The sequence below is a fragment of the Triticum dicoccoides genome, chromosome 6B (assembly GCF_002162155.2).
Source record: "Triticum dicoccoides isolate Atlit2015 ecotype Zavitan chromosome 6B, WEW_v2.0, whole genome shotgun sequence".
NCBI lineage: Eukaryota > Viridiplantae > Streptophyta > Magnoliopsida > Poales > Poaceae > Triticum > Triticum dicoccoides.
The window spans coordinates 657,111,352-657,123,825 of NC_041391.1; positions in this window are offsets into that span (position 1 = coordinate 657,111,352).

Sequence of the window (12,474 nt, forward strand, 5' to 3'; positions counted from 1 at the left end):
GCTCCTCCATGCCCTCGTCGTCGCCACCATCAGGCGTCTTCGGGTCTTCCTCGGCGGTGGGCAGCAGCTCGACCTCGTCGGGCATTGGGTGAAGGGGCCGCTTGCCCTTGTTGTCAACGGTCGGGAGCACCTCCGTGCCCACTCATTGTTGTCCTCGATCTGCATACAATTCATGAAGTCAGGCACTGCACAGAGTTCATGGCTAATTGAAGAGCTTGTAGTTAAAACGGCATGACTGTCACTCTTCTCCTCTCCATCCCCCCTATATTTACTCATCCTGCCCATCACTACTTACCCACCCCCTCTCTTCTCTCACTGTCAACCCTCCTCCTCCCCATCGCCATCAGCTCTAGCTCCAGCTCCAACGCCAACCCCTTCCCTTGGGGTATTGGCTGGAGGGCCTTCTTCCTCGGGTGGTCGGCTGGTGACCACACCAAGTTCGAGAACACGATGAAGGTGTGCTCGAACTTCGGCTCCATGCCGGACATGCACAACGTATCTAATGCAGTGCTCATGAAGGCCACTAAAGAAGAGCTGAAGACGCTGATTCCTGACCCAGCAAAGGGCGCGATGGCAGTTGACATCATTCCCTGGGCCATGAATCAGGCCATCTCCGACGACGCTAAACAGAGGAAGAAGTGGTGCAAGTACAAGACCTATTGGGCTCCTAATGACCGTTGTACCGCGGTGTACTAGGAGACGGCTATCGCGCCACCAGCGGTCATCGGCGGGGAGCCTAAGGAGGAGGAGGAAGAGGTGGTGCACATGCCAGTTAGGGCGCCGGAGCCAGGCCGTCTTACCTGGCAGATCGACCTCGACTCCGCCGAGGACGACGAGTACGACCCGCCGGCCCGCACGACAATGAAGAAGAAGATGAAGGCCAACGGCTCGACCAGCCGCTCCGCATGCCGGTGACGGCCGCCGCGGTCAGCCGCTATCCATTATGTACCCCCTATCAGGGCCGTCTCCAGAAATTGGGGGCCCCGGGCGAAAACCAAAATGTGGCCTAAAATTTCAAACAATTTTCACATAATACAAGAACTAATATGTGTAATGGGTTAGACTCACTTTATTATATAACTGTAAATATGTTTTATTTATACCTTATTTAGGCATATATCAAATACTAATACTAAAATGGTAAAGGTATGGCTAAGCAATAAGCGCCTCATGTTCTACCAAAAAGTAGCATTCGTCCAGTATTTCAGGTTGGGAGTCTCTCATCAAATATCTATCAAGGACATCCGTTAGAGATTGATCCTCGACTTCCGGCCTTTGTTTCTTCCTAATTCTGGTAGATATGATGAAGATTCAGAAACAAAATCTAACGAATTATAAGTGATCATTCATCAAACGGAATCTGGTTAGTTTCAAATACTCCCTTCGTTTAGGTGAGTAAGTCATTTTAGGTTGTGCACCGTGACCAAGGAGGAGGTGAAAACAAGAAAACTTAATGTTCATTTGCTAATTAATAGCATTGCATGCAATGAACTAACCACTGCATGTCGTGTTTGGTAGTCTCAAGTCATTAAAAGCATTCACACCTTACTTCTCTTATTGGTTGATATGTCAAGAAACAAGAAACAAGGTACTCCCTCCGTTCGGAATTACTTGTCTCGGAAATGGATGTATCTAGAACTAAAATACATCTAGATACATCCATTTCTACGATAACTAATTCCGAACGGAGGGAGTAGAATTTAATGCACCGCGCCTAAGTATTTTGGAATTATTTGGTTTTGGTAAGATGACTTACACACCTAAAAGGAGGGAGTAGTAACGATTGCTACATAGCAAGATCATTCAAATACAAAGAAAATAAATTAAAAAGAGAACCTTGCTCTTGTGAAGATTAATACACAGTCCGTGGTCTGGCGTCCATGTATTCCTCAATCCTGATCAAAGCAACGAACGGAACCACGATCCCCAACTGTTGCGTCTCCACAGCAACAAGACGATCAGTCTAGCGGATCAGATGGGAGGCAACTACGCGGGCGCCGGCAAGGCTGATAGCGCCTCGTGTAGGGCGAGGGTTTGGTGCTTCCTCACTCGCCGATCGTCGGCTGCAAGACCGAGGCGGCAGATCGCTTCTGTTCGATCTGTATCCACTCTTTCTTTGTTGCCATTGGGCCTCTAACCTTTGTAGTCTGCAATTTGGGCCTCTAGCAGCCCAGACGCCCAGTAAGCAGCAAAGAAAACCACGTAGTCACGACTCACGGACTCCTGTACACATACGTTGGTTTCCTGGTTTTTTAGCGATCTTTCAACGTACGTTGGTTTCGTTTAACGGAAGGGAGGCATTGAACGGAGCGGTTTTCCTCTCGACGGGGGCCCCACGATTTTGGGGGCCCCGTGCGGTCGCTCACCTCGCTCCTCCTCATCGACGGGCCTGCCCCCTATCCCCCTACTCCCCTATCTTCCAATCCCGATCTTGCATGTATGAATTCGTATGAACTACTATGAACTAGTATGAATTACCCTTATGTTTATCTACCTCTATTCCCCATTCCCGTCCGCCGTGGATCGAATCTATCGTCGTGGATCGAATCAAACGTGCATGTCGAAGAGAGAGAAGTGCTTACCGCCATTGATGGAGTCCAGTGGTCTTATTCCTCTACTCCGATCCGCCGCCGACGGTGATGGAGTCCGGTGGTCTTCTTCCTCTGCTCCGATCCGCCGCCGCCGGTGAGAGTTGGGAGAGTGGGGAGAGGGAGCGGTGAGGGGCGGTGAGGCTAATAACTGCCGGTGCTTCGGGAAGCAACGCGGCTTCTCGAGCGTGGCCACGCGCGTGCAACCGCCCCCGCCCACGTGCACCGCTCGGGCCTGGCCCTGGAGAAACTGTCGATTCGTGGGTTCCTAGTGAGCCAGGCCCAGAGGTGCTTTAAGAAGCGTGCGATGCCGGCCCAATAGTGTATGCGGGCTACCAAATAGGCCGAATCCTTCTAGCGCGGGTCTGGTTGGACTTTATGGGGGCAACCAAACACGCCCTAGAGATCTATAAGAGTGTATTTTTTTACTCCCGGATGTACCCTCATGAACAGTACATTTAAAAAAACCTAAAATTTCGTGACATCAAATATTCTCAAACGTTTTAGCTGCTTGAGAAATTTTGTGCCATCAACAAATTTTTCCTATTTTCTCTGAATTTACTGTTCCTAAGGTTTGTCGGGAGTAAGCACACTTTTTCACACATCGGTGTGTGATGCGGCACATTGCAGCAGCAACAGTGGTGGGGCTCGGTATGTGGTTGCATTGGGGCAGAGGCAGCCTCTACGATGGAGTGGGCTGTCGATGGCGGCTGCCAGGCAGTCACTTCTGCAACGTTTAGGTCATGTTGAAGGAGTAATCTCCCTCACTCGTGTGAATCTCTTCCATGGCCGTCACCGGTGATGCGCTCTGTCTTCCATAGCCAGCGTGAGGAACAAGATTGGTGGCCATCCCTCCCAGATCAAGTGGGGTAGGTGAGGGTGGATCGTTCGAAAGGAAGAAAAACCAATGCAAGAGGTGAGGGGCGGGCGAAGTGTAGCCAGAACGCATTCTGCATGGAAAGGAAACAATATTCTTTTTTTAAAATAGCATAGAACATCTGTTCTTGCAGCAAAACAGAAGTACCATTGTTGCATGCACTTACTGACTTCTTCTTCTTCTGTTTGCAGGTTTGCTGCATCTACTTGCCAAGTATGGACACACTGATGAGCTCAGTGAACTTCCTTGGAACTGCACACACTTATTCCACAAGGAATGCGTCGACAAATGGCTCAAGATAAATGCACTCTACCCTCTGTGCAAGGCTAAGATAGCGAGCTCATCGATCTGGCACATCTGATACTTGACTGCCACTCCAATCATGCACCTCAGTGCACCGGTGAGATCCAGATCTATTAGGTTGGTCTGCCTTTGGAGGTGATAATACACAAGTGTATAGTTGCTCGTGGTGCCGCCCGCATGTATAAAGTTGATGCTTTTGATGTATGGATCGGGACCCTCGTGTCTGCCTAATGTTTGCCAGCAACGGGTGGCATTTCAAAAAAAATATCATGGCATTTTTAGTTGTATGTGCGGTGTAAGTTTCTTCGGAGCGACATGGCATTTTCTAGGATGGATTCTCAAAACTGCCATCTTCCCAAAAAATGACATGTTGCTTTGAAGAAATTGTCATCCCACATACAACTTAAAATGCCATCGAAATGCCATCTGTTCCTGACGAACATTCGCCAGGTAACATTACCAATGGATTGTAGTGATGTCCCAAGGTTTCTTTTTGTCCTTTTTATCTTGGACAAGTTACAGCTCTTCGCGTTGTCGACCGTACTCTAAAATGCAGGCGAGGAGGATGTGCCTCCTCCACTTGTAGTTATGGGTAAGGGTGAACGACAAGTAAAGAACCAACCTTATGGTTACATATTTCAGAAAGAGCTTGGAGGCAGTTCAGGACGGCGGTTTGGTGACCGTTAACAAAGTTTGGCAATTAGACAACAAGCTTTTGATTCCAGTGGCACAATTAATGAAAGATGCATGCATGTCATTTGTATTGTTTAAGTACAAACTCACTGGTGTGATCTCAAATTTGTCAAAAGCGTCTTGCTAAAGGATGGTCAACATAAAAGGGCATCCAAATGCATATGAACTTTCTTTTCTTCATGATTATTATGATTCACCACTCCCAATCTCCTATTCAGATAGCTCGTTGACTATATTTAGTATGGCACTATTGAGCATAGTTTACTGCATACTTTGCGAATAGACGCACTATTGAGCATAGTTTACTGCATACTTTGCGGAATAGACGTCATCACCGTGGTGTACCTAGCAGCTCATTCAAAGTGGTATTTTCCAAACCCAAGATTGTCTTTGTATCCTTGAGACCTGAAAGCAGTTGATTGCATTTACACTTGCCGTGGCGTGTTTATTGAAAGCAAGCCCCAATGGGAATCATTTGGAAGTTTGTATTTTGATCTAGTGTCAGTACTGTTACTCCTTATGTTTGTCGTGGTTGCTGAGGCGAAGGATATTGCTTACCACATGTGCTCTAGCTGGACCAAAGTAATCCTCACATTTCGTTGTGTGCACCGTGCCTCCTTGAAGTTTTCTCCCATTATCCCGAAATGGGCTGGCCTTTTTGTTGCGATGCAGATGTAACAGGTTACTGAAGCACTGGAATGACAAAATGGTAGGACTAGGGTTCCTACCGGCTCTACTCCGTAGGTTATACGGGCAGAACAGCGAGGGTTGGGGGCGAGGGTGGCGGCCCCGGCGTGTTGGCGCCGTCGCGAGGGAGAAGAAGGGCGTCGGCGGCTAGGGTTCGGCGCGGCTAGGGTTCCGGCTCCTCTGGAGCCGGGCAATATAATAGAACTATCTTTATTGCTTAATATCAAAGGGTATCTTACAATCTAATATTTATAACTTGAAAACGACTAGGCTAAGATAACTTGGGGGCCAAGCCCCTAATTTACTGCCCAGCGGGCCTCCTCCGATTATATTGTAAACCGGACATAACATCTCCCCTCGCCTGCACAAACAGCTCGTCCTCGAGCTGAAAGTCTGGATAGTGATGGCGGAAATCATCACGTGGCTCCCAAGTAGCCTCCTCCACCGGAAGACCCGCCCACTGGATCAAGACGAACCACACCCCGCGACGAAGTTGCGCCTTCAACACCTTCTCTGGCTTTGGAAGAAGACGTTCGTTGGAAGCACGGGTGGAGCCGCCAGTGGCTCTCCATGAAAAGGCTTGAGCAGCCCCACATGGAACACATCGTGGATGCGAGCACCGGGCGGAAGCTGAAGGCTATAGGCCACCTGCCCGATGCGCTCCAAGATGGAGAAGGGTCCCGTGTAGCGAGGACCGAGCTTGCGCTTTGCGTGCGGGTCGAGTGACTGCGTAGAGCGGTGGAGAAGACGCAGCCACACCCAATCACCCACCGCGAACTCCGCCTCGCGATGGTGGTCGTCGTAGTAATGCTTTGCCAACTGCTGAGCCTGAAGGAGACGCTGACGGACCTCAGCAAGCATCTCGTCACGGGTGCGAATAAGGTCGCCTGCGGCCTCCATCCGAGCCGTAGCCGGGTCCACTGGCAAGATAGGCAGAGGTGGACGCCCATAAACCACCTCAAATGGTGTCGCATGTAGGGCGGAGTGGTAGGATGTGTTGTAGCAGTACTCCGCCCATGCGAGCCAGTCCACCCAAGCGCGAGGCCGATCACCTGTAACACAGCGTAAATACATGGCAATCACCTTGTTAACCACCTCAGATTGGCCTTCCGTCTTGGGGTGGAAGGCCGTGCTGAAGCGGAGCTTAACTCCCGCCATCCTGAAGAGGTCACGCCAGACATGGCCCGTGAACACCGTGTCGCGATCACTGACGATCGAAGAAGGGAACCCGTGCAGACGGACAATACCATCGAAGAAGGCACGAGCCACGGACGCGGCGGTGTAGGGATGCCCTAGTGCGATGAAGTGAGCATACTTCGAAAAGCAGTCGACCACCATGAGAATGACCGACTTGCCTCCCACCTTGGGCAGCCCCTCGATGAAGTCCATGGAGATATCGGCCCAGACCTGGGACGACACATCCAAGGGCTGAAGAAGACCAACTGGTCATAGCGTCTCCGTCTTGTTAAGCTGGCATGTCGCACAAGAGTGCACCCAATCGCGAACCAGGGCACGATCACCAGGAACGTAGAAGTCGGCGCAGAGACACGATGGAGGGTTTTCTGCACACCCTCATGGCCAGCCGAGTGGGCTAGTAGCAAGACCTGGTGACGGAGATCATCATGTGCTGGCACGAAGATACGGCGCCCATGGACGAGAAGACCGTCGAAAAGGCGCCATGGCTCCTCCAGGTCGCCGGCCGCGAGCTGCTGCTGTAGGAGGACCGCATCGGCTGCGGTCGCCGTGGCCCGGCGAATGTCTTCGAAGAGGCCGAAGCTCGGGCCTGAGCGGATGCAGAGCGCCATCCCCTCGGAGGTGCCAGTGACAGAGTCGAGGTCGGCATCGCGGCGAGATAAAGCATCGGCCACGGTGTTAAGACGACCTGGCCGGTATTCGACGGAGAAATCGAAGCCGAAGAGCTTGCTAATCCACTGGTGCTGTGGCACGGTCGAGAGCCTCTGATCTAGCAATAACTTCAGGCTGTAGTGGTCGGTGCGAATCTGGAAAGACCGGGCCCACAGATAGGGCCCCCAATGGCGCACCGCCTGCACCAAGCCAATGAGCTCCCGCTCGTACACCGCGAGCTTGAGATGGCGTGGGGCGAAAGGCCGGCTGAAGAAGGCGAGAGGGCCATCGCCTTGATGGGGCACGGCGCCGAACCCCACACCCGAGGCGTCACAGTCCACGAAGAACGGGCGGTCGAAGTCCGGCATCTGAAGAACAGGCCCCGTCGTGAGGGCCCCCTTGAGGGCCTCGAAAGCTGTCGTTGCCTCCTCGTCCGAGACGAAAGCGTCGCGACGCAATAACCGCGTGAGTGGCGAAGCGATGACGCCGAACTCCCAGATGAATTTCCAGTAGTAGCCCGCAAGGCCGAGAAACCCGCGAAGAGCCCACGGAGACTGGGGCGTCGGCCAGGCAGCGACGGCAGCCACCTTGTCAGCGTCCATAGCGACCCCGTTGGCCGAGATGACGTGGTCCAAGTAGGCCACCGAAGGCATCCCGAACAAGCACTTTGAGCGCTTAAGATGGAGATGGTGCGCCCGAAGCTCGTTGAAGACGATGGCGACGTGCTGTAGGTGCTCTGCCCAAGACGCACTGTAGATCAGAATATCATCAAAGAAAACAAGCACAAACTGGCGTAAGTAGGGCCGGAGGACGTCGTTCATCAGAGCCTGGAAGGTCGCCGGCGCGTTGGTGAGGCCAAAGGGCATCACCAAGAACTCGAAGTGGCCGTGGTGAGTCCGAAACGCCGTCTTGGCGATGTCATCCGGGTGCATGCGCACCTGGTGGTACCCGGACCGAATGTCGAGCTTGGTGAAGAAGCGCGCCCCGTGTAGCTCATCGAGGAGCTCGTCGACCACCAGAATAGGGAACTTGTCCTTAAGTGTGACAACATTAAGGGCACGATAGTCGATGCAGAAATGCCATGTGTCATCTAACTTGCGGACGAGAAGCACCGGCGCAGTGAACGGCAAAGTGGAGAGCCGGATGATACTTGCTGCGAGCATGAGCGCACACTGCCGCTCCAACTCATCCTTCTGCAACTGCGGATAGCGGTAATGGCGGACCGCCACCGGCACGGAGCCTGGCAGAAGATGTATACGGTGATCATACGGGCGGGCGGGCGGCAGCCCCTGTGGCTCGGTGAAGATGCCATCATGCTACTGTAGGAGGCTCTCCAAGAGTGGGTGCTCGGCCGTGGCGGTGGTCGCGGCCAGCTGGAGTGGTGGTGTGGCTGCGGCACCCCCAATGTCGTCCCACTGAATGCGGTGGCCCAACTGCCAGAAGGTCATCGTCAGCGCATCAAAATCCCAGAGAATAGGACCAAGAGTGCGCAAGAAGTCAACGCCTAGGATGAAGTCGAAGCAGCCCAAGTCGATGCCGACGCATGTGATGGAGAAGTGCTCGCCGCCGATAGTGATGGGCACGTCGCGGGCGAGCCCGTGGCAGTGGAGACGGTCGCCATTAGCGACTGTGACTTGCAACTGCTCGCCGCCGGTGGGCTGTAATGCAAGGCGCTGCATGGTGGTCTCCGGTAGGAAGTTATGTGTGGACTCTGTGTCCACTAGGGCAAGCAGGCGCTCGTCCTGGATCATGACCGGTAAGAGCATTGTCTGTTCATCACTGATACCGGCCAGCGCGTGTAGGGACACCACAAGGGCGGTGGCCGGGGCGGGCATGGGCGCGGGCGCCGCTGCGGTCTCCGCAAGGGCTGGAGCGGTGAGGCCATCCCCCAGTGTCTCCTCGCCCGTCTCGTCTGACGTCTCCAAGTAGAAGAGGCGGGGACAGACATGGCCCGGTGCATAGGGCTCATCACAGTTGAAGCACAAGCCCAGACGCCGGCGTTCCAGCTGTTCCGCCTGAGTGAGGCGCCTGAACGGCCGCGTCGGAGCCGGGGTGGGCGTCGGGGCAGCTGTGGACGGTGCCGGTGCTGCCGGAGACGGCCGAGTAGGCTGTCGGCCCCCACGTGGTGCGGATGGATGCGTCAAGACCTGGGCGCGCTGCTCGAACGCCCAGGCATAGTACATGGCTGTCTGAAGGTCTTGGGGCCCCTTCATCTCGACGTCCACGCGGATGTGGTCGGGAAGGCCGCCGATCAAAAACTCCGCCCGCTGTAAGGCCGTCACATCGGGCGCGTGGCACGCCAAGGCCTGGAAACAGTCGGCGAAGTCCTGCACCGTGGAGGTGAACGGTAGGCGGCCCAACTCGGCCAAGCGGCTCCCGCGGATCGGTGGCCCGAAACGAAGAAGGCACAGCTCACGGAAACGATCCCACGGGGGCATGCCGCCCTCGTCCTACTCGAGGGCGTAGTACCATGTCTGGGCGGCCCCGCAGAGATGGTAGGAAGCCAGCCAAGTGCGCTCCGACGCGGGCGTGCGCTGTCCGCTGAAGAATTGGTCACACTGGTTGAGCCAGTGAAGCGGGTCGTCGGAGCCGTCGTATGTGGCGAAGTCGATCTTGGCGAACCGGGGCGGCTGCTGGTGTGGCGCGCCCTGGCCCATTGCCTCGGCGGTGCGGAGGGCGGATGATGGTGCACGGTCCATGGTGGAAGGTCCGGCGTAGTTCCCGGTGGCGCCCGACGCCTCGGGCTACAACGGAAAACCGGACGGTGGACGAGCCTCCGAGTAGGCCGAGGGCGGCCCGTGGAGCCAGCCGGGGAGTGGCAATGGTGGCGACGGGAAGTGGACCTCCTGGATCGGAAGCCCGCTCGGCGACGACCGGCCCAGGTTAGGGCTGGGCGGGGGCGGTGGAGGAACCTGCTCTGGGGCCGCTAGGAGGGATGGCGCGGCGGGAGATGGCACGGCCGCCGCAGTCCAGGTGGGCCACTTTGGACCCATGGTGGCAGCGAGTGGCGTGGTTGCCGTCGCAAGCTGCGGCGGCCATTGTGGCCAAAGCGGCGGTGCGGCCGCCTGGGCGGGGAGCGCCGGGTAGCCTCCGGTGACGGCCCCCGGTACCGAGTACCATGGCAGCACCTGCTGACCCGCGGCCATGGCTGGATGGAGCGGTGGAGGCTGCCCGTACGGACTTGCCAGGTAGAGGAGGATGCCCCGCGACGACGAGGTCGGTGAGGACGCCGGCCATTGCCTCCGGTGTGAACTGTTGCGTCTGCGGGGGAGGTGATGGCGGCGGCGTAGGTTGGACGGGGGCTGGTGGCCGCCCGTGGCCCGGCGCGGTGCCGGGTGCCGGGAGGTGCGGCGCCAAGAGCGACGCCGTGGCGCCCGCCAGGAGCGAGGCCGTGACGCCCGGCGCGGAGGCGGCGGCGATGGAGGAGTTGGCGGCAGCAACGGTGGTGGAGTTGACGGGTAGCAGCGGTGGTGGCGGCGGTGGATTTGGAGGTGGCGAAGACATGGTCGAAACCCGGGTACCTGATACCAAATTGGTAGGACTAGGGTTTCTACCGGCTCTACTCCATAGGTTATACGGGCAGAACAGCGAGGGTTGGGGGCGAGGGTGGCGGCTCGGGCATGTTGGCGCCGTCGCGAGGGAGAAGAAGGGCGGCGGCGGCTAGGGTTCGGCGCGGCTAGGGTTCCGGCTCCTCTAGAGCCGGGCAATATGATAGAACTATCTTTATTGCTTAATCTCAAAGGGTATCTTATAATCTAATATTTCCAGCGGGCCTCCTCCGGTTATATTGTAAACCGGTCATAACACAAAATGAGACAAACATCATCGCTGGTGCTTCACCCAAGGCAATTTCACCAACTACTTTACTCTTGGCTGTCTGGTCCACTTGCTGGACCCAAACATGAGCAATAATGTCAAGGTACCAGCAGTAGTGAAGTCTTGCATCATGGACGCCCTAAGCCAAGATGGTGAAAGTTTAGTCTGGGCACGCGACAACAGTGGTAGTGTACATCTGACACCATACTTGTGTGGCACATTGCCACGACCATCCTTGAGGCGAGGCACCCACACCACCAGCATGATGTTCCTCAGCAAACACAACAAGATGGCCAGCCTTCTTCTGTTTCCGTTTCTTACAAGAAGATTGCCGCCACTCACTTGTGGCGCCATTGCGTGTATCTCGTGGCGTCCTGCCCCAAGCTACTTCATGATGATGATGCATGGAGCAAGGACCTGTACAATGAAGTCAAGAAGGATGTCGAGTGAGCCCTCTCCATGGATGGCACCGGCGTGTCGTCCATGCCGCCAGAAACGGGGTACCGACGACTCATCGAGTTGTTGGGCGCCGCACAGAATCATGAGGTGCTCAAGGATGCGACAAAGCTCGCGGCGCAGCTTGGGGAGCTTACGGGAGGCGAGGAGATGGCGTGGCAGTTGTTGGCCGGGTTTTGGTCAGAGTTGAATTGATCATGTACGTGGCTCCGTAGGATAGCATCAAAGGGCACCTGTAGGTCATCTACCGGGGCGGCGAGCTGATAACCCTCCTCTGGGCCTTGCTCACCCACGTTGGGATCGTGGACAGGCCGGACGACGCCGCTGCCAGCGCTGCAAGTGCTCCAGCCAGTAGTGTTTAAGTTGAGAGAATTCCTTATTTAACAGTGCCTTAAAATTTTGTTTCCTATTTGACACTGTAAAACTCTTTCTTCCTTATGTAACACCACGTCTAAATTTTATTTTCTTCGTAACACTTTCATCCATTTTGACTACTAACGATGTTAAATGACATGCGAAAAGACAATTTTACCCCTCATGAAACTTGTTTGGAAGAGATTTTCACTTCTATCTTCTCTGCCCTTACCTAGACACCCCATATTTGTACTCTCGTATTCAGTTTCTTCAGGAGGAACCTTCTTTTTTCCATGCAGTCTTTGGCTACCATGTAGAATCCGTTCATGTCAGATAAGAATGCCATTCATCTCGTACTCATAGAAATATAATAATCCGGTACCTAACATCCATTGAGGCCATGCATGCCAATAATTAACCATGCAACAGCAGCTCTGTACTTCTCATTCCAGGAAAAAAAACCAGTACATTTCTACTGCTTCTGAATTTCATTGCATCCTAATCCAGTTCACATGGTCACACCCTCCGTAGCCAGACCGTCGCTGTCCACCGCATCTACAGCCCCTCCTTGGCCGCCATCTGCAGCCCCTCCACGGACACCCTCCGCAGCAATCTCCCCTAGCAGCGTCGTCGTCGAGTCTCTCGTGCAGTCCCCTCCCATCGCCGCTCTAGGAGGCACAGGGAAGAAAGACAGGGACGGGTCGCGGTTTGGGCCAGGTGACTGTTCGGCCTGGCCTTTTCCCTATGTGTTATAGTCGAGGGTAGTTTTGTCCTGTCACATCCCTAGCTTCTGGTAATGCTCTAGGCTAGCTTCATGTGTGCATCATATTTAAATTTCTGAAATTTGAACTGAGG